Consider the following 20,452-nt stretch of genomic DNA (forward strand, 5'->3'; position numbering starts at 1 on the left):
GAAAACTGAATGGAGAGAGCGAGGGAGAGAGAGAGAGAGAGAGAGAGGCAGGGCCACGACACCGGCAACACACACCAGACTTCTACCCAGAGGGCTATAAGATGAAGGATCAGCATAAGGGTGTGGGGGGTGTTCTCACACACGCACACACCGTCTCTCACCCTATGTCACATGTGCCACTAGTGCGTACTCGGAAAAAACAGGCGGACCGCTGGCTGACATCTGATCTACTAAGTAAAAAAGCAGCGAAAAATAAACAGCAGCAAAACGAGGGGAAAGAATGTGTCAACGCCTGTTTCTGTCCTCTATGCCATCGTCCTGCACAACCTCTTCATCTGAATCCCATTCATCTCTCTCTCACTCTTTCTCTGAGCCGACCGCTCTATCCACTGTGTTTAGCGGGATAAGAGTCTAATAAAAAGTCAATTTCAGTCTGAGAGAGAGAGAGACAGAAGAAAAAGATAGAAGTGATCCCTTCATTTCCTGCAACAGCTGACACCAGTTAGTGCAAGAGGCCCGCTACCCCCTGAGAGAAAGAAGAGAGGGAAAGAAATAAAGGGATTAGAGAGAGAAAAAGAAAGAAGATAGAAAGATAGAGAGACGTAAAGGAAGACAGACAGTAAAAGAGGGAAAATTTTCATTTTACAATCTCCTTACCCTCTGCCTCTTTCTGTTTCAGAGAAAAAAGTTCCAAGTTCAGAATTTCCCTCGTTGTTCACCATAATTCCACTCTCTTTCTTTTCTTCCCTCTCTCACTCCCTCTCTTTCTCTAGCTAAACTGAAGATTGGAGCAGGAGGGAGGGAACTACAGAAAGAATAGTAAGAGAGAGGGAGGGAGCGAGCAGGAGAGAGAGAACGAGAGTGAGAGAATATCAAGAATGGGAGGGCTGTGGATATAAAGAGGCATGGACACGTGAAAAATATGATGTGATTGGCTTTCATTTGATACCGCCTGGCTAGCACTGCGGTCACAACAGAGAAAGAGATGGGAAGGAAAACGAAGAGAAGGAGGAACGAAAATGACAGAAGGCAAAGGAAACGGGGAGACGTGAAGTGGAGAGAAAAGGGGGGACTGAGGGAGACTGCATTGAAGGAGACCTCCAACAGCCGACTTCAGTGGGCTCTAATCAACGACAGAAGAAATTCGAATAAAATATGATGTTTCTCACAAAACCGCCTTCATATTATAATATCAAGATTTGACACTGTTTGAAATGAGGTTCTAAATTTAAATTCATACATGGCAACATGCCTGCAACATACACACATGTACTGTCTCTCATGTGGAAGTGGTGCTAGACTTCCCTCTCCTGGACATAAGCAGCCATACAGTATTAACACAATTTACATTTCTCACCTTAACATTCATTTATTTATTCACTTCATCCACTGTGGATAGCAAAAACAACTTATTCTCATCATTCTCCTACAGTATATATCCTATATATCTGTATCTTTCTGCGGTCTATTGTGTAAATGGTCAAATAAATCATGTAACAATGCAGCCAACAGGGGGCCCCCAAATGCACTTTTTGCGTCACATGTTGCAGGTGAGGTTCAGTACACAGATATCACAGCTTGCCAAAGCAGAGACACTGAAAAACGCTTCATTAATGTACCAGTTGTATGGATGATCCTAAAGTGGATCATTTTGAATATCACAGAAGCACAAGTAGGGTTGAACTGCACACAACCTTGGGGATGAACCACACAAACATTCATTCAGAATAGGTGGTTGAATTAAAGAGTCTCACACACTTACATTGAAATCCATCCAAATACTATTCAGCAGCTACTGTGTGTTAGCCAGTACAGTGAGTCATGAAATGAATAAAATTCAGTTCTCATACACAGCAATGTATCCCAGGCGTATTTTAACAATGAAACGTTGGATTAATGCCAATTTGCATGCCAGTTCCACCCAGTCTGTCAACCAAGAAACTGGGTGGCATTTTTTATAGTCACAGAATTTGATTGTAGAGCTTTAAGATTACAACACTATTATAGCACTATATACATAAGGATATAGTAACAGTGTAATGCACAGAACAGCAAAAATAATATACAAAGCTGTACAAAGTTTGCTTGCACATTTTCCTAATCTGAAGCTATATATACATTTACTAAATTTGAAAGCTGCCCTAAATATTATGTTTTGCAAAATGATTACTGTTTAATTTTATTGTTTGTAGGTACATATTTCTAATATGCTTTCATTTTAAGATCTCATTCAAAAATGACATTTCAGTGGTGAACTGTGGAGTACGTTCAATAAAACAAATCCATCCAAGTATAAAATCCAACATCCTAAACAGAATACAGCCTTGGTTAACTTGCCTAAATGTGGCCTGAGGTTTGTTATGTTTTGAAGTTATTTTGGATAAAACTTCCAGAGTTGGTTTCTCCACACTGACAGAGCTGTAATGCTGGTGTTGTGATAAAACGAGGCTGAACTCTGTACACATTTGGCTTCAGTGCACCAAATTCTCTCCCTGAAGACGTTTGGGTTTTTGTTAAGGTTACAGTAAGCACTCATAATATTACTTAACCATATAGTGTATTTGTACTATTTTGCTGACATGCATATCCAGTTAAAACAGTAAGCAGGCAATATTTATGGGTTTGTCATGGCCAAGTTTGACCTCACTTGACCCCACGAAATAATTCATTGCATTCGTATGCATTGTAATGAGTAGTGATCCAGTGCTATAATTACCATGTTTAATGTTTTATTTAATGTTTTGTCATTAATGGCTAATGTCAATGTCCTAAACTTCAATCTGCTTTTTCATAGTTTACTATTCATTTTGGTCACCAACCAAATTCACAATATGTCTCTACTTTGTCTACACATCCACTGACCTATAGCTGTAATTTTGGTTTATTAAAAAAATAGTTATATTAGGGTGGGTTAAAACTGGAAGCCCCTCTTTAGTAACACAAGAAGTCATACAACAAGCTTTTTTCAAAAGCTGATCTACAAATGAATCGACTTACAGAACAAAATCTCAGAACCAACAGTGGCAGATTTATGAAATAAAGATATACAATTAAATATCACAGACGTAATCTAAGTATTTAAACTGGTCAGCAGAATGACTGAAGAACAAAAATACAAATAAAAAAAAAAATCTAACTTTTTTATAACAAAAAAAGCAACTGAAATGGAAATAAGTGCATTATGTTATTGTTTACAAGTAAATGCATCTGATCTCTGGATTGAGACGCTATGAAGAATTTATTAATTTAAAGGATTAGTCCATTTTGTTAAAAAAAAATTCAGATAATTTACTCACCACCATGTCATCCAAAATGTTGATGTCTTTTTTGTTCAGTCGAGAAGAAGTTGTGTTTTTTTGAGGAAAACATTCCAGGATTTTGCTCGTTTTGGTGGACTTTAGTGGACCCCAACACGTAACAGTTTTAATGCAGTTTAAACTTGCAGTTTCAATGGAGTTTCAAAGGACTCTAAACGATCCCAAACGAGGCACAAGGGTCCTATCCAGCGAAAGATTGTCATTTTTGTCAAGAAAAATACAAAATAAGCACTCTTAACCCACAACCTCTCGCCCTCTTCCGGTCCTGTGACGTGCCAGCACGGCCTTACCCAATACGTCATGACATCAAGAGGTCATGGAGGACATATGCGAAACTACGCCCCAGTGTTCACAAGTGTGGAGAAAGAGGACCGTTCCGACATTGTTGTATGTCGAATGATACTAATTAATGTCTTTGTGTCAGTTTGTTGTTTAAAATGGTCCGCAAATGTGCGTTTCATATATGTAACACGTGACCTTTCCACGGCATTACACAATTACGTGAGGTCGCAATGGCTCGTCACACAGCCAGAGGAAGAAGAGAAGTTGTGGTTTAAAAGTGCATTATTTTCTTGGCAAAAATGACAATCGTTTGGCTAGACAAGACCTTTATGCCTCGTTTGGGATCATTTAGAGTCCTTTGAAACTGCCATTTGAAACTGCATTTAAACTGTTACGTGTTGGGGTCCATTAAAGTCCATTAAAATTAGAAAAATCCTGAAATGTTTTCCTCAAAAAACATAATTTTTTCTTGACTAAAGAAAAAGACATCAACATTTTGGATGACATTTTGGAAGAAAATTGACTAATCCTTTAAACAGAAAAAGAGAAACTATATTGAAATACTTGAAACGTCAAAATATTCGCCATTTTAGGTCTGTGTGCAATCCCCCCAATTATTTGAAACTAAATAATGCCAATGTGTACGCAAAAAGCCAGTTTCCATCCACATGGACACGCTTGCACATGTACCGCTGAATCAAGCGGAAATTGCACTAAACATGACCAAAAATGACTCCATTGTCAAATACAACAACCACACCTATTGTAACCACACCAGTCCTAAATCTTACTAAACGGAAAACAAAATAAAGACATTTACCAAAAAAGTTGTGCAAGATAGATGTGCCATACATAAGTACAAGCACTGGCACAGACTACAGTATCATGCACTGAGATCATTTGTCTGACGCAGTGACTGCAGCTGGATGTGGCACACTGCAGATGCAGCTTTTTACAAATTCTGCGTAAAAAACGAACCACTTTTTTAATTTCTATCAAGGTACAAATCACCACAGTTTCCACATTTAAAAACTAGAAAAATAAAATTTTTATCATCGGTTTGTCCTTCAGTATTTAATGCTAAAAAACAGAATTACACCTCAAAACATTCGCCCATGCAATGTTTTGCGAGTTTTGATCATTAGTTGTGTTACTTATTAGATCGTGCAGATGCTTTAAATTTTTAGGAAATGCTAATTCCCATATAGCCATTCTAATAGTCAAGGTGCAACATTAATGAATTAAAGTAAGTGCATAGCTTCATGGTATGTGTACTGATAATATTAAGAATAAGAATTCCATCAAGAGTCAACACTGTTCCAGTTTTCAACCTCATAATAAAATATAAGCAGGTACACCGTTAGATATGTTTGCTTTTTGATATCGAATCTTTCACACATTCCTACTACTGTTACCTTTATAACAAAATTTACCCTTCATTCGTGAACCAACTCACAAGCACAAAAGCTATAAATGTGTTTTCAAAGTAGGAGAGACAGACGGTGGAATGGACAGATAAAACCCAGATGGAAATAGCAAAAAAGATAAGGCTTGTGCAATTTTTATGTGTATAGTAAGATATGGTTTTAGTGTTGCAGAATGTTAAACACGCTGTGCTGCAGTGGTTCTCAAACTGGGGGGTGCAAGATGGTGCCAGGGGGGTGCCAGTTTTATGACATTTTATAAAGTTCATTAGTTTATCATAAATTCTGTGTAATTAAACCTCAAAAATATAGCTATAATTTAATATGTTTTGTTTAATTTAAATTCTAAGTTTGAGATTGCTTTATGTCAGTGCAAAGAGATTTATCGTAAACTGGTGGGGGCAAAGGGTGGGGTGCACGCCAAAAAGTTAGAGAATTACTGCTGTAACAATAACATTGCTGTCGTTTGATACAAATGTAACAGTGGCCACACTATACTGTTTTTTTCATTAAACAATACATGAATATGTGGTTTTAGAACTAATTCGAACTCACAGGATTAAAACAGATGCACCAAATATCAAGACTATGACAGTGATGAATCCTGTTGATTAACAAATTATAAGTTATGTACAACATGTATTCACAATTGCCATATAAAAATACAGATTACAGACAATGGATAACCATTTTTCAGGTGAAAAAATCTAATAAAGTCCTACATCTGAAATTCTGTCAAAACATCAACAAAGAATCCACATTTACACGGATCATTATATAAGTAATGCTGTTAGCATGGCAAAAGAGCATGGGGTGCATTGGTTTTATGCTTGCTAGCATTAGCACTGTAGCTTGCAGAGAGCAGGGCGCCTGCTCGGGGAAAGCTAGGAGGCTGTACAGTTATCTCCCATGTTGTAACTCTAAACTATACAACCTACTACCTCATCCCGAGACATCGCTGTAAAGTATGTAATGGGGAGGAAAAAATGATGTCTTATTTATGTTATAACCTGTCAAATATAAGACACCAATAGTGAAATGCATTTATAGGTGCAAATGCATTTAATGCATATTGCACCTATCCAAACATAGTCTTTTCGGTGTTGAACAAAAGTTTAGTGCTGCTTAGTCGTTCTTTATTAATATTTTATCACATTTTGGAATCATACTAAACCACTTATAACTACGGAATAACAGAAATGCAACTATGGGAATTATGCTGACCCCAAAACATCCAATAAAGCACACTGTTATGATTTATAATCTTCAAAGTAGTCACCATTGGCCTAGAATTGGCAAAAAAAGTACTATTGGCATTTTATCGAGCGTTTCTGCGTTCTAAGTGGCTGCATTTGTTTCGGTATTCGCTCTAAGTCATCCATTTCCAAAACTTTTTTTTAACCAGACTTTAAACATTATTGTTTTGTAATGAAAGAAATTAGTAAGTCAGCACAATTATATTTTCCAATGACAGTGGCTGCAGGTAAGAGTGTTGCATTCACCTTACAGACACATACCTATAGACACGAGCTTGTGCACAGAGTCATCACAAGTTCGGATCTACGGGTTTGTGGCAGTTGGCATCATTGCACTGCGTCATGTACACCCACTCCATGTTTCTGTTTATACCTTCATTAGAGACCAAAAATAATATGCACTTCACAACAACATGTTAATGCTTACAACTGACTTAGCATTTGTTGGCTTGGCTTTAAATTATGCATAGATTTAAAAACTGTTACACAAAATTTGACAGAAACAATGATGACAGCACCAGAGAGCCATGTTTGAAAGTATTTTGGAAATGCAATGGTCTGCCAGGTAATACAGTACTAGGTAATAAGGAAGGATGACATTATGTCACATAAAATTCAAGTAGATAATGTAAAGTACAGATAAATTATATCATTTATGAATCCAGAAAGAGTGACTATTGATATTCTTAAATGTGGGACTTTTAACAGTAAAAAAAACAAAACGAAAACTAGAGCGCAGGTGCGCCGCGCAAATCGAAATATTTTGAAAATGTGAAAAAAGCTAATTTATGCCACTCGTGCGTTTAGTTTAGTGCTTAATATATCAAAATCAATTTACGACAATTATGAGAAAATATTGCTAAAACTCTATAAAGAAATAAATCGTAATGATTGTGCGAAATTCCCAAATATTATTGCAAAATAACTTACAGTTCTCAAATAATTTGATGTAGAATTTGGTACTGGGTGTGGTTATATAAAATAACATTAAAACTTTGTTTACACTATCAAAAAATTGACGAGAAAAATCGTTAAAACTCCTTTTTTACTAAAAATTCCTGGCATTCCACATCACTACCGTTTTAAGAAATACCCTTCAAGGTCAGCTTGAAAGACACAGGTTGTGTTCGCTATGACCAGATGAGCCACCTATTGTCGCAACTGTTGGATCAAATATGCTGCAGTGGCTGACATTTGAGAAAAAAAGCAATAGCAGCAATTTTAAAGAAACACTACATACAAAAAAGCTTTTTATTCATTTAGGATACACGCAACTTGTTTGGGAAACATTTAGCACTCCTAAATCGTTTAAAAAAAAAAACTTTTAGTAATTACCTAAAATATAATTGTTTTCTAAAGAGTTTTAGTTTTATCATCACAATATATTGCGAACAGTGTATATTTGGATGACCAGTTAATGTATAGAAAGGTAAGATCTGCATCAAGGATCCGCATTGAAAGTTGTAGGTGCAACAAGCTGCATTTAAAAATTTCATGATTCATGTTCAGTGCCACTCCCTGAGGGAGGAAACGTTATTTTAGAATAATACAGCAAATGTTGTTATAGTTATAGATATCTGCATTATAATTTGACATGGAGACGCATTGTAGTGCATCATTAGACATCCCAAAAATAAAAGAATATAACTTGGTTGTGAAACGATAGCTCAAATATACTTTGATACAGTGTCACATATGAAATGTGTTTCCATGGCATCTAAGATTACAGAGAGCCAGTCCTTGTTATTTCTTTCCATAAAGCCATTGGAAACCAATGAATGAATTGAGAGTCATCAAACCGCAAATGAATACAAATATCTGGGTACCAACAACCAAACCAGTAAAATCATGTTTTAAGTGTTTGACTGCTATTGACCAACAGTTATTCTGTAAATGACCTTAGTCTAACATTTGTTACTAAAACAAAATCACGGCATTCAGATTTTTCAGGAAAAATAGAACTTGGAAAATTGCGCATACGTGTCGTTTGGGACAGTTAAATATTTCGCATATTTTTATAGTAATGTTGACAGCTATTATGACAAACAAGCAAAAAAACGAAACCCATGGACGAGATGCGGTTAAAAATACTCAGTATTAGTTTTAGCTGAAAAAAAGACTCAACGGATAGAGAAAAAGGCCAAAAAAACACAGCGTACCGGTGAAGGAAGACTGTTTCTGGTGCTGACCAGTTCGTTGTCCATACCGGAGTCAGCCTACACCTGGCGGCAATATGGAGTCAGGCTTGGGGTGCAGACTAGGCCAATTCCACTGCCCGAAAAATCTGGAGCAGGAGAAAAAGACAGAAGCACGTTAGAAGGAAGTTGAAAAGCGCTCATTCACGCAAGCGAAACATTAATACATAAACACGTCCCGACATGAATGAAAGAACACACAGCACCTACAACCTTGAAAGAAGCCAAAAACGCCATCCCTGGTTTAACCAGAGGAAATCGGCAAGTCACTGACAGACAACAGAAAAACCCCTGTCCCCTCTTTTGCCCTCCTGCGCGGCCGGTCCTATCCGTATTTACCGTGAGAAAAAACGGTAACCCTCAAAAACGGGTCAGAAATTGCTCCGTGGAAAAGGGAGAAGAGACGGCGTAAAAGGTCGAATGCGGTGAGATGTGGTCGAGGAGGAGCTGCAGCACTGCCCTGGCTACAGGGAGAGTGGAATTTGTGACCATGCAAAGGAAAGGGTGGTGTTTTCTTTTTTCTTTTTTTTGGCGCTTCGCTGTGCTGGGGTTTTTTGGATCTCAGCAGGGTCCTTGGCTGCAGTTCTGACTCCCCTTAGTGGTGCCAAAATGCGGACGTTTCCCTTTGTCTTTAACTCCCGTGCATAAAATAACTGATGGGCGATTAAAAAAAAAAAAACAAGGAACGGGAAGAAACTGAAACAAACTGACGAGAGCCATGAAATAAAGCAATAAAAATGTTTAAAAAGCAGCAAAAGTTTGTGACGGAGACCTGTAGCTACAGAAAGACAGGGGTACAGCGTGATGCAAAAATAACAGAATTATTTTTTTGAAAGGCGAACTCTCTAAAGAGTTAAGATTGAAAAGGACTGCTTTCACACCACATGTCTCTTTCTGCAAATATGCCATCTCTCCTTCTACGCGAGCAGCACGCTCTCTCCCTCGCTCGTCTACTCCTCCCTCCTTTTTCATAGCCGGCATCCAATCCAGAGAGAAAAAGAGATACACACTTTTTTCAACCTCATCAAAATGGCAGAGACAGAAAGTTACAAGCAAGAGAGAGAAAGAAAGAGAGGTGGAGAGAGCAGCGTGGTAGAGAGAAAGAGAGAGAGAGACAGCACCGCTCGCTGTCCTGTTCTGGAAATACGACAGGCAGCGGACTCAACACTGTGCCGATTCCCTCCCTCGTCTTTTTTTTTTGGGAGGCACAAACTCCCTCAGACCAACATAACGACACAGCGCAAATATATTTTTGTAATGCCCGCTGATCTCACCCTCTGCCCGCTGCAGATGGGGCGCTGTGCCCGCCATGCTAATCGGATGCAATTAATAGCATTTTGTCTCCGTGTCTGTCTATCCATCTGTCTCTCTTTCTGCCTGTGTCTGTCTGTCTGCATGTCATGGTCTCCATATCTATTTGCTTGTTTACAAGGCTGCCTAATCCAGGCATTGGCACAGTGTCTCCAATGCTCCCTTTCTGTGTCTGTGTGTTTGCGTGTGAGTCAGTGTGTCAGTTGGTCACAGTCTGGCTGGCGTTCAGCCGTTCCCCAGACAGTGAAACATATTTGAGTGCTATTACCTCACTGTCACAAAGACCCTTTTCACCTGAATTATTCATTATTAACCTGACAAAAGTTTATTTTTGTCCCTTGCCTTATAAATAATAAACTTCTTGATGCTGCATGCTTTGTATGTTGTTACTGTAATTTTTGCATAACTGAATGTTTTTCTGCATTAACAACTACCCATATTTGCACCCCGAAGCTCAACGTGGAGATTTACTCCAAGATCTCAATATGGCTTCAAGGCTATAACTGTTGCATTCCTATATTTTAAATAATATTAAACATCTGCATCGCTTTTATATGGATCATCTTCAGGAATACATTTTGTGCTTTACTGTCTCATAGTAGTACTTCTATGCTAGTTTAATGTCAATGAATTAGTTCTGCTTACGCACATCTATAATATAATGAAATTATCTTTAGTAGAAGGGGATAGAAAGGCTTTCTCAAGATTTCTTTCCACAACCCGCTCCTCTTGAATCAAAATGAGCAGATTTGACTTTCAGGTGTCTGCCAAGCTTCATTGTCTGCCCCTTGTTTGCCCTGTGCCCGCTCTCGTCCACTCCAACCCCCTCACCCTCTCACCCATGCCAAGCTATAAGAGTGGGCCTCCAACATAAGGGTGAACAAAGAGGGCATCAGATAAGGGGTAGTGTGAGGGTGAGAGACAAATGGAAAGACTAAAAGCACTCTCTCTATTCTTAATTTATAAATAAAAGTTAATAAATTTACAAAAGAGGAACAAATATATGCAAGAGATGTATAAGCCATATGAAGCATCAACAAACTGAAAGTAAAATATATCAGTTTAATTCAAAGATTTAAAGTTACAGTAGCAAACAAGGATAATAACTTATTTCTTTAGGTCTCACCTTCTGTTTACCACTTTGTTCTCATACACACCCTTAAGGGGGTTGCACACCGGACACGCAACGCCGTTCTAAAAAAACCAAACACGTTGTTTTCTATGAGTGTACACACACCGGCGCCGACAGGTGGCGCTTGTCCGCGGCGCCCAGCTATGACTCAGAAAGTTGTTCAAATCCCTGTCGCGCCACAGAGCGCCACTCACATAGTTTAACATTAAATAACATCATATTTGTCCCAAATCATTAACGATTAACATTGGCTGCTAACGTATATTTTGCATTTTGAAGTAGACGCTATCTGACTAAGCTCTGTTTAATGTGCACTTCCGGTGTACGATACCTCAGAGTTGTCCTAGACGCAACGCGGCGCTGGGTTGTGCGTCTGGTGTGCAACCCCCTTTAAGTTTAGCAACTTACACCTTTTGTCTAAATAGCCCTTTCAATATACTATGTAGCCCTTTAAATATATGTTTACAGTCAAGAGGACATGGGGCAGGTGCTACATATGGAGGCTGTTTACACTTGGCATTAACATGCGTTTTCGTAGATCGGATCACAAGTGGACATGTTAATGCCATGTGTAAACGGTGTTCAAAACGTTTTGAGCTCGTCCACTTTCGACCACTTTCAACCACATCCAGAGGTAGTCGAAACCACTTTCAATCGGATCGCTTTGGAGTTGCGGAACGCACATGTGGTTGAATGTGTTCGAACAGCCACACGCGACTGCCTTCTCTCCGCCCATTTATCTAATCTGAGGTATTAAACACAAGTTTTACGTCTTTTTCGACTTCTGGCGTGAACATACGGTGAACAGCGCTATTTTTAGCCTTTCATTGATAAAACTAAAGCGGCTCCGTAGTTTCGTTTTAAAAGCGTGTGAAAGCTGCGTGATCCTATTTCATCAATTGCGCTGAAAATTCAGAGAAAGCTCTTACATACACACGTACAAAACTCTGTGCAGCATGTTTACTTGCTAAACAAGCAGTGGACTCCGATATAATATTAGTTTGCGTCCATATAAACTAATAATTACTACCACTCGGATTTGAATGACAGCAGAGAGACTCGTCCACCGTCTCAGACCACCCCCTCACATCATTCAGGACAGAGGCGGTCAAAAGTGGACAAAAGAGACGGATTTAAATACCAGGTGTAAACGTAATGTGTCTCTCTCGTCCACTTGTGATCCGATCGATGAAAACACATCTTAATACCAAGTGTAAACAGCCCCATAGACACAACACAAATACAAGTTTTTATTAAATACAGTCCTAATTCATCCTTATTACAATACTGGGTGGGTAGTGTGCAATATAGTGTAGAGCAGGGGTCTCCAACCTTTTTGTGAGCAAGGGCTATGGAGAAAACAATCTGGCGGGCTACTTTTTTGATATAGTCTACTCGAAACTTTTATTTACTTGTTGATTTTAATTTTATTTTACTTGTTGATATGTTTTATTATTGCTTAAAACATTAAAAGAAGGCAAGCTAATATAAAAAATATGTAATAAATTTATGTTAAAATTGAGCCTATTAATAGAATGTGCTTTGACGGGCAACTCACAGACCATGTTTGAGACCACTGGTGTATAAAGTACATACTGTTACAATGTGTATAACAATACAGTTATTTAAAGAGAGTGTCAGTGTAGGCAGGCACTAAAAAGGCACTATGCAAAACAACGTTCAAATATACACAAATCCGCTTTATAAAAGTATTGATGATTACCTACAGTAGCTTTCAAAGGTGTATCTCTGCCTGGTAAATTTCAAGATAAAATACATAAAAGCAAGTGCTAAAAGGTCCGGAATTTAAACCAAAATTGTATCTATAATTGTATATATAAAACAAATATCCATAAACCACCAGCCATACTGTATATCACTTATCATTAGACAATTAAATAAAACTATTCTTAAAACATTTTCCTGTGCCTGTTTCAGAGACAGGTTTGAAAAGCAATAAAATAATCTGAGAATTTTTTTAGCATTCTCACTACCAGACCACACAGTGTTCACCACAGTTTGGCTTTAAAGCTGTATACATTCCCAACAAGAGGGCAGGTTCGGGACTAAGCACCGCACTTAAGCGCAACTATAATCACTCCATAGGGCATTATCAGCTTCAACAGTAAGAACAATGTCGTGTTGTGCTCAGTGGCTCGGTCTGTTTATGGTGACATACCGGTAAGGTCTTATTGGTTTTCAAAGACAGAGTCTTGGCAGTGCTTCTGAGGAGTCAAATCCTCTGAGGTCAAAAGAGAACACCCACTCAGCACAAACACGGTAAGGAAAAGAGACACAGATCAACCGATAAAGAACAAAAATTATGAATTCGCTCATGAAAAGAATAAGCAATGACACTGGTCACCAATTTTATTAAAACCTCCTGTGTCTCAGCAACTGACGCGCTATCTACGGAAATTACATGCTGCATGTGCTACAGTATATGAAGAGTAGACATTTTTTATGCACTTATCTTGTCTTGCTAAAACACACTATTTCTATTCCCTGTCTTTCACAGATACATTTGTTTTTATATACAGTAAATAGTATTTAAAAGTAAATTTGTTTTGATATAATTTTTCCTAATTATTTAGAGACAATAAATAAAGTAATTAAAAGTAAGGTGGACATTAAAATTTAATAATTAAATGACCAAATATGCAACATACTGCATTAAATTTTAATTATGCATTCATAAAACATAAAAAGTAAAACAAAAGCAGAGGTTTGTTTAAAAGCAGTTAATAAAAAATCTTGTTTTGTGTCAAATAAAGGGTCAAGTTTCAAAAAAGTGATCTAAATTACAGTTTCTTATCTAAATTTGTGTTTATGCGAGACAGCCTTGAAACTAGAGCTATTTCTCTCATAGTGGTTTCAGGCAAATAAAAACTTTCGTCAGATCGCAAACTAAAGCCAAAACAAATATTACACTGTAAAGAGTGTTTCTGTGCCTTAGTAGATTTAACAAAGATAAAACGAGTAAACTATATTAAAAAAATTTAATTCTTGCTTTTTTATTAAAATTTTTGTTAAAATAACATAAAAAGATGAATAATTTAAGTAATTCTAAATGAACACTTTATTGAGTAAATTCAGCTTCATTTTATCATGTATAATCCACTTAAATTTGTAAGAAGGAAATTAACTTAATAATTTTGCGTTGAAAGTACATGAATGATTTTAGTAAACATAGCTAACTAGGCTAGTAGACTCGTATTTCCCAGCATGCTTTGGATGGGACTGCATTTGGACAGTGAAATTTAAATTTAAATGCTATTTTATGTGTTTTTAACTAAAAAGAAAGACTTTTTAGTGTTTAATGTTCATTTATCTTCGAGATTTAGAAGAGTTTTTGTTTCATCTTTGAGTTTTGCAGTTACTATTGTTCAGAAGACTGCATACTGAAGTATGTCGCCCTTTACAGCTGCCCAAAACTAAACTTGGTGTGCACGTTGATTGAATAAACAATTCGTGCTCTCATCTCTCACAGAAAAATAAAGTCTAAATCAATGTTTATGGAAACAACAACAAACCATAAAAAAGTTACCTGTACCAAGAAAAGTAAATTAAACGTAGTAATACTAGAACTATTTGTTAACTCAACAAAATTTTGTTGCGTTTGTATGAAGTAATATTACAGTGTTTATTATACTTAAAAAAGGCTACAAGTTGACTCAACTTAAAACATCACATGCAGCCACTTGCAATTTTTATAAGTTAGATTTAGGTATTACATTGTACAGTGTACTTATATTATTAATGCTTAAAATATTACGTTTTTTATAAAAAAAAAAAAATCCAGTCTTGCTAAGCAACAAAACACCTGATATGAACATGGTGGGAGGATCATACTTTTTGTGCAATGTGTCAATTAATAATGATGAATCCAAAACCTTTACCATTCGTAGCAAGAACATGCTCTCAAAAAATAAACCGTAGTATTTTGTTTACGAGATACAGAAATACATGAAGATGCATCATACCTTATAGAAATATTAACAGATTATTATGTTCTGCTTTCCTGCACATCAGTGTTTTTTGACATTTATAAAGGGTTTGCTTTCTAAAATAAGGCTCAGCTACCAATATAACAGGCATAAACATTTCCAAAATGGTGAAATTGTCATTCTGTATTGAATTCATCCTTAACATTTCCTTCTTCCTGGTTCGCTCTCTTGTCTCTGCCTGATATTCTCCTCATGTGCTGCTGCGGCACCCACACTCCAGTCCTCCCTATTTATCTACCTCTCAGATACACCGTGTTGTCACTGTGATCCATTCCCAGAATGCATTGCCACAAAACTCGACTCAATGGCTGGCATTTCAGAGATTCCATTATTTTATGAAAGTCAAGACGTGTCAGTCAAGCGGCGGATTACTGACATAAACCACTAATCTCATCACATTGTCATTCAGTACCTGAGCACTAGCACTGGTCGATGAACGGCAGGTACATTTCATTCCAGCGGTGCGCTATAATAGTGTGTAACGAACAAAAGATTCGATCAGCAGCGAAGATGATGCACCATTGATCAGATTAGGCTCTGATAAGGCTTATATTATTACATCTGAAGTATACCCACAGGAGAGATGGCATTTCGATTGCTTTAAACCAACAACTCAACAAATATTTACAGTGCGGTGCAATAATTACAATAATGCATAAAGAAAAGCTGAGTGGCAGTTTTAAATTTACGATCAACAGTACAGTACATGAACGTTTTCACCATGACTCACACTTGTACCTGGTTAAACTCCTCTTAAAGCCGTAGCTCATGCCATGAAAAAAATCTACACTAACTAATATCAACTGGCAACGCTGACAGGTGGTAAAAAAATGGAACAAAAAATCTGCATAAAAAGGCATGAGGTTGGCCTTGGAAAAAATTTGGGGAAGCTAATTACGATATTAATCAAGCTTTAATTTCAATTCATCTCCAGTAACCATCACACACCCTCACTAATCATGGGAGCAACTCAGCCAACTACACAGTATTAACAAATCCCAGTCCCACTGCAGGAGAGAGAGGAGTTGATGAAGAAATGCATACTGTCTGAGTGAAATCAGACTGACTGATGCCTCTCATCCAACCAGAAAATCAGCACAACACTGACAGAGAATAAGATGAATGCAGAGAGGAAGGAAAGGAGACTTCGGAAGGGGTGATGGGGTTAGATATATGGCGTGTGCCAAGGAAAAGTAGGAAGGGGGTTCATACTGTTGTGAATATTTTAAAGGCTGCACATTCGAGATTTGCCTTTGAAAGTATAGTTGACGGTAAACCCTTTTGTTACATCTTCATTTAAATCTGAACCTGTTGAATCAGTCTTCACAAAAGCTAAAGTTATCGGCAATTTCAGCTTTATTCATAATTCTCCTGTCATCATTTGCACTGACTTTGCTATTGCATTATTAAGTGATTATAATGGTTTTGCATGTAACCTGTGCTTTGACAAAAAACAACCCAGCTTGGATTAAAATAAAAAGAATAAGCTGAAAAAAGAACGAGGGAGAGGGAAATCTGAGTAGGTGGTTGCATGGGCTCAAGGGGACACAATCTACTAATTCATCTCATGCCAGTTCCTTTCCAGAGGCCATAAAAAAGATGTCTCAGTAAATTTTAATAATAATATAAAAGCCCCTGTGGCCTCAAACTTTGGCCTCGCTTCTCCCCTCTCACTTTTGAGCAGACGCTTGAGCTCAGCTTTGACTGAAGAGTAAGAGAGTTTAGGAATGCCCATTGTCTGAGGTAAGTGCCCCGCTCTCTTTTCTTTCATTTTTACTCACTCTGTTTTTTCCTCTTTGCTTAGCGTGTCTTCTCTCCTGTAACTACCCCGTTTCAGTGCCTCATATCTCTCTCTCTCTCTTTTTTTCTTTTTCTTTGTCTGTCTCATCCTTCTATCACTGTGTCATTCTTAGAAACAAACTCACTCTCTTTCTCTCTAGCTCTCTTCCTATTTAATTTACTCCGGAGGAGAGTGGTGGGGGCAGCGCCATGGTTACCTGGCACCGTGCCATCTCATTACACCGCCAATTGATTCTGGAGCACCGCCACATCCATTACCCCTTCCCCTCCCTCCTCCAGCCCTCATTCACTTGCTTACCCCCTCCACCCCTAACAGTCAACCTCCCATTATGCTGCTGAGACTGTCTGCAGTGTGGTCGGAATATTGAGCACCATCTCGCATAGACGCAGACCCTCATGCCGTACGCACGCTCATAAAAATGAGCCTATCATGCCACTTTACTAATTGGCAAGTTTGGAATTTGATCGATTGTTTGGTTTGCTGAGTCACAAGCGTGAAGTGGTGTCTTTGCATTTGCCCGTGGTGACACCGCATGCCGTTTGGTTCAAAACATGTCCCATAGGGCACTTAATTTAGTTAAACGTTGCGTTTTTATCTTTATCTTCAAATCAGATAGAAGCTAAATGATCACGTGACTGCTGGTCTGGTAAGATATTGATTCCCCCATCAGGCTCTCTCATTCCAGTTCCTTCGAACACGCCCATTTTCACACATACACACATTGCAAGGTCTCTGTGTTTTTTAGGATCTGCCGATGCAATATGTCAGTTCATGTTAAAGTAAATATTTAATCTATCAGGAACTGATTGGGTTGTAAAAAAACATTTTATAGTTAAACACAGACAGACCTGAATGCTAACAAATTAAAGTAAGTATAAACTTAATATCTTTACAATATTGACTGTCAAAGATTGAAATCAATAATTTATTATCTCAAAATTAGATTATTAGAGACAGGGTCACATTTGTTATTGGTTAACATCAATAATTGGATTTTTTTCATGCAAATGAATCACTATAAGACCAGAAAGATGTAACAATTTTGATTTCATATTAATAAAGGTTTAATTAAATGTATACGATATTTTCCCCTAACCAGTTTTAATCAGTTAAAAAACAAAAAGCTGCAGATATATAGTGATTTAAACTTAAGATACTCTCCAAGATCCGTCTCATCATTTCTCTGTACGTCCGTGCTACCGTCAGAGGTCCTAAACTATATTCTAGAGAATGTGGTAAAGCTGTAGAGCCCAAGCTGAGGTGGGCCTCCCCGAAATGGAGGCCCCTTTCCTGAGCTCAGCTCAGGTTGTCTGAGGACACGGTGAACCGGGCCACCCGATATGAGAGAGAGGACCCTGCTAAGGGGTCTGTGAAGGACGCAGTGCCGCATCTGGAACTCTAGGAATCCTGTAAGCCTGCTCGGCATGATGAAAAGGGGAGGGAGGAGGACTGGCGCTAACTGGTGTCCAGGGGGAGCAGGATTGGTCAGTTCAGATGGATGGCTAGGGGGAATATGGTGGTTGAGCGAATGAGAGTAAAGAATAGAGATGAGAAGTTAGAAAAATGATAAAGGGGAAGGTATTTATCAGCATGCATTAAAGGGGCTTAAATATAGAGATAAAATACTACTGTACGTATCATAAGACCCCATAAGTTACTAAGTAGGTTGCTTGGAGAGCTAGCCCCTCCATTCAACTGAACTGGGTTCAATTCACACCTACTTTTCTTATTAGTCATTCATAACAGTAATATGAATGTTTGATGTTTAAGCCTCAGTTTGACCACCCGTGCCTCTTTCTCACTCTTTTTCCCTCCTCCCTCTCTTTCTTTTGTCGATGCTAGGAGTATATGAATACCCTCACTGTGAGACTCTCTCTCTTGCTGTTCACACACTGCTCGGCTCCACACAGGGATGCCTGAGTGGTGAGGTAAGAGGGCACTATACCTCAGTGAGCCAGAACACTCGTCCGCGCACACAATCGCACTGTGCGGCTCTTTCTGAATCGCTCACACGCACACACAACATCTATATTTGCCTTAGGACAATCTGTAAGAGTACATTGTTACATTGCTATCAACGTTGGACCTTGCACTTTAATGACCGAAACAATGGCAAGCACATGCATGATAAATACTTGAATATTAAAAGATTCGAAAACTATGATCACACACGCGTTCACGCACAAAGAATGAGTCATGCAGTGATGAAAAGGCAGTCCTTTCAGAATGAACTCTCTGAGCTATTCTTCATGTCCAGGAGCCTATTCTCCTTTATCAGGCTCTGACAGATTTCCTTTTCAATAAAACCCATTTAGACACCCGGCATTGGCGTAACGTCCAGCGTTACAATGCAGCTACCTTCTTAAGTGGAACTCCCTCTTTTGCAATGATCTGAGACCAGCTGCCCCCTACTTCAATCTTAAACTTCAAAAAAAAAAGAGCACAGCAAAATCTTCCTGTCTGGAGACTCATACACCAGCAGTGTACAATTAATGCCGGTGATTTTTCTGTGAGAAAACACAGCTGGCCCTTAGATCTGTATTAAAAGGGAAACAAAAAAGTTGAAATAACTTACAACAACAGGTTGCATTTAGTACTGCCTCATGTGACAGGCCACAAATAAAACATGAATGTTATCTCATGTGGTCTGTAATAACCATTGACATGACCAACTCTATTTCGAAATGCATAGTGAAGCTACAGTAGCCGCCATAGGACAAACATGTCATCGTCTGAGACAACATATTAGCAAAACTCGCTCTATAGAACAGTTTGTCCGTGTAGGGATACTGTAGAAAAATGACGCCGCGAAATGATGACTTCCATGTAAGGAGATTGTGTATGTACAGGTAGATCAAAACGACTCATTGTAAGGTAATAAAAACAATACAGTTCATTGTGTAGGTTCTTTATACACCACTGATAATATAGTTATGTATATTATTTAGCATTTCTGTCAAAAGATCCTTTTAAAAACCACACGTTGCATCTTTAAGCAAAGCGACTTACAGTGCATTCAAGCAATACATCATGATCAGTATGTGTGTTCCCTGGGAATCGAACCCACAACATTTGGGTGATTCTCGCGAAATCAGACTTATGAGGTGTCATGAAACATTTTGATAAAAAAAAGTAAATGCTATCAAAATAAGAAGCATACAATCACATCTCTTCATTAACTGTTTTGCACGTCATTTAAAATTACATCATACAAACCAATTTTGTTGTTTTTTCCACATTAAAGGGGAACATTTTCCGCAATGTGTCCATGACTGGATTTGGGTTCTTTGACATGGAAATATTTATAATTAAAAAATTAAACGCTTCAGTGCATGTTTTACTACACTCTTAAAACGAATGTGTTAAATTAACACATCTTGTGTCTAGTTAAGGACAACACACCTAGTGTGTTGTCCTTAATTTAACACATCTCTGTGTTATTTTTAGAACAACACACTTTGTGTTGTTTTAACACATCTTGTGTTATCCCTTTTATTTATATGAACTCTAAATCAGCACGAAATGACACATAATGTGTTAAAATTAACACATAATGTGTTAAATAGTTTAACACAAAGCAATGTGTTAAAATTAACACACCCTGGATGTGTTAATTTTAACACATTGCTTTGTGTTAAATTATTTAACACATTATGTGTTGTTTTTAACACATTATGTGTCATTTAAGTTCATAAAAAATAAAAGGGACAACACAAGATGTGTTAAA

At 37.9% G+C, this 20,452-nt stretch overlaps 1 long non-coding RNA gene across 2 annotated transcripts in view; it reads right to left on the minus strand.

Annotated features, from left to right (window-relative positions):
* The window catches only part of LOC129440183 (uncharacterized), a 153,886-nt gene that overhangs the window by 85,081 nt on the left and 48,353 nt on the right, over window positions 1-20,452 (minus strand). For both annotated transcript variants that reach the window (XR_008643050.2, XR_012365587.1), the window contains one exon: window positions 8,439-8,563. This is a non-coding gene — a long non-coding RNA (uncharacterized lncRNA). The remainder of the gene's footprint in view (window positions 1-8,438; window positions 8,564-20,452) is intronic.

The sequence above is a fragment of the Misgurnus anguillicaudatus genome, chromosome 22, assembly GCF_027580225.2.
Source record: "Misgurnus anguillicaudatus chromosome 22, ASM2758022v2, whole genome shotgun sequence".
Classification (NCBI taxonomy): domain Eukaryota; kingdom Metazoa; phylum Chordata; class Actinopteri; order Cypriniformes; family Cobitidae; genus Misgurnus; species Misgurnus anguillicaudatus.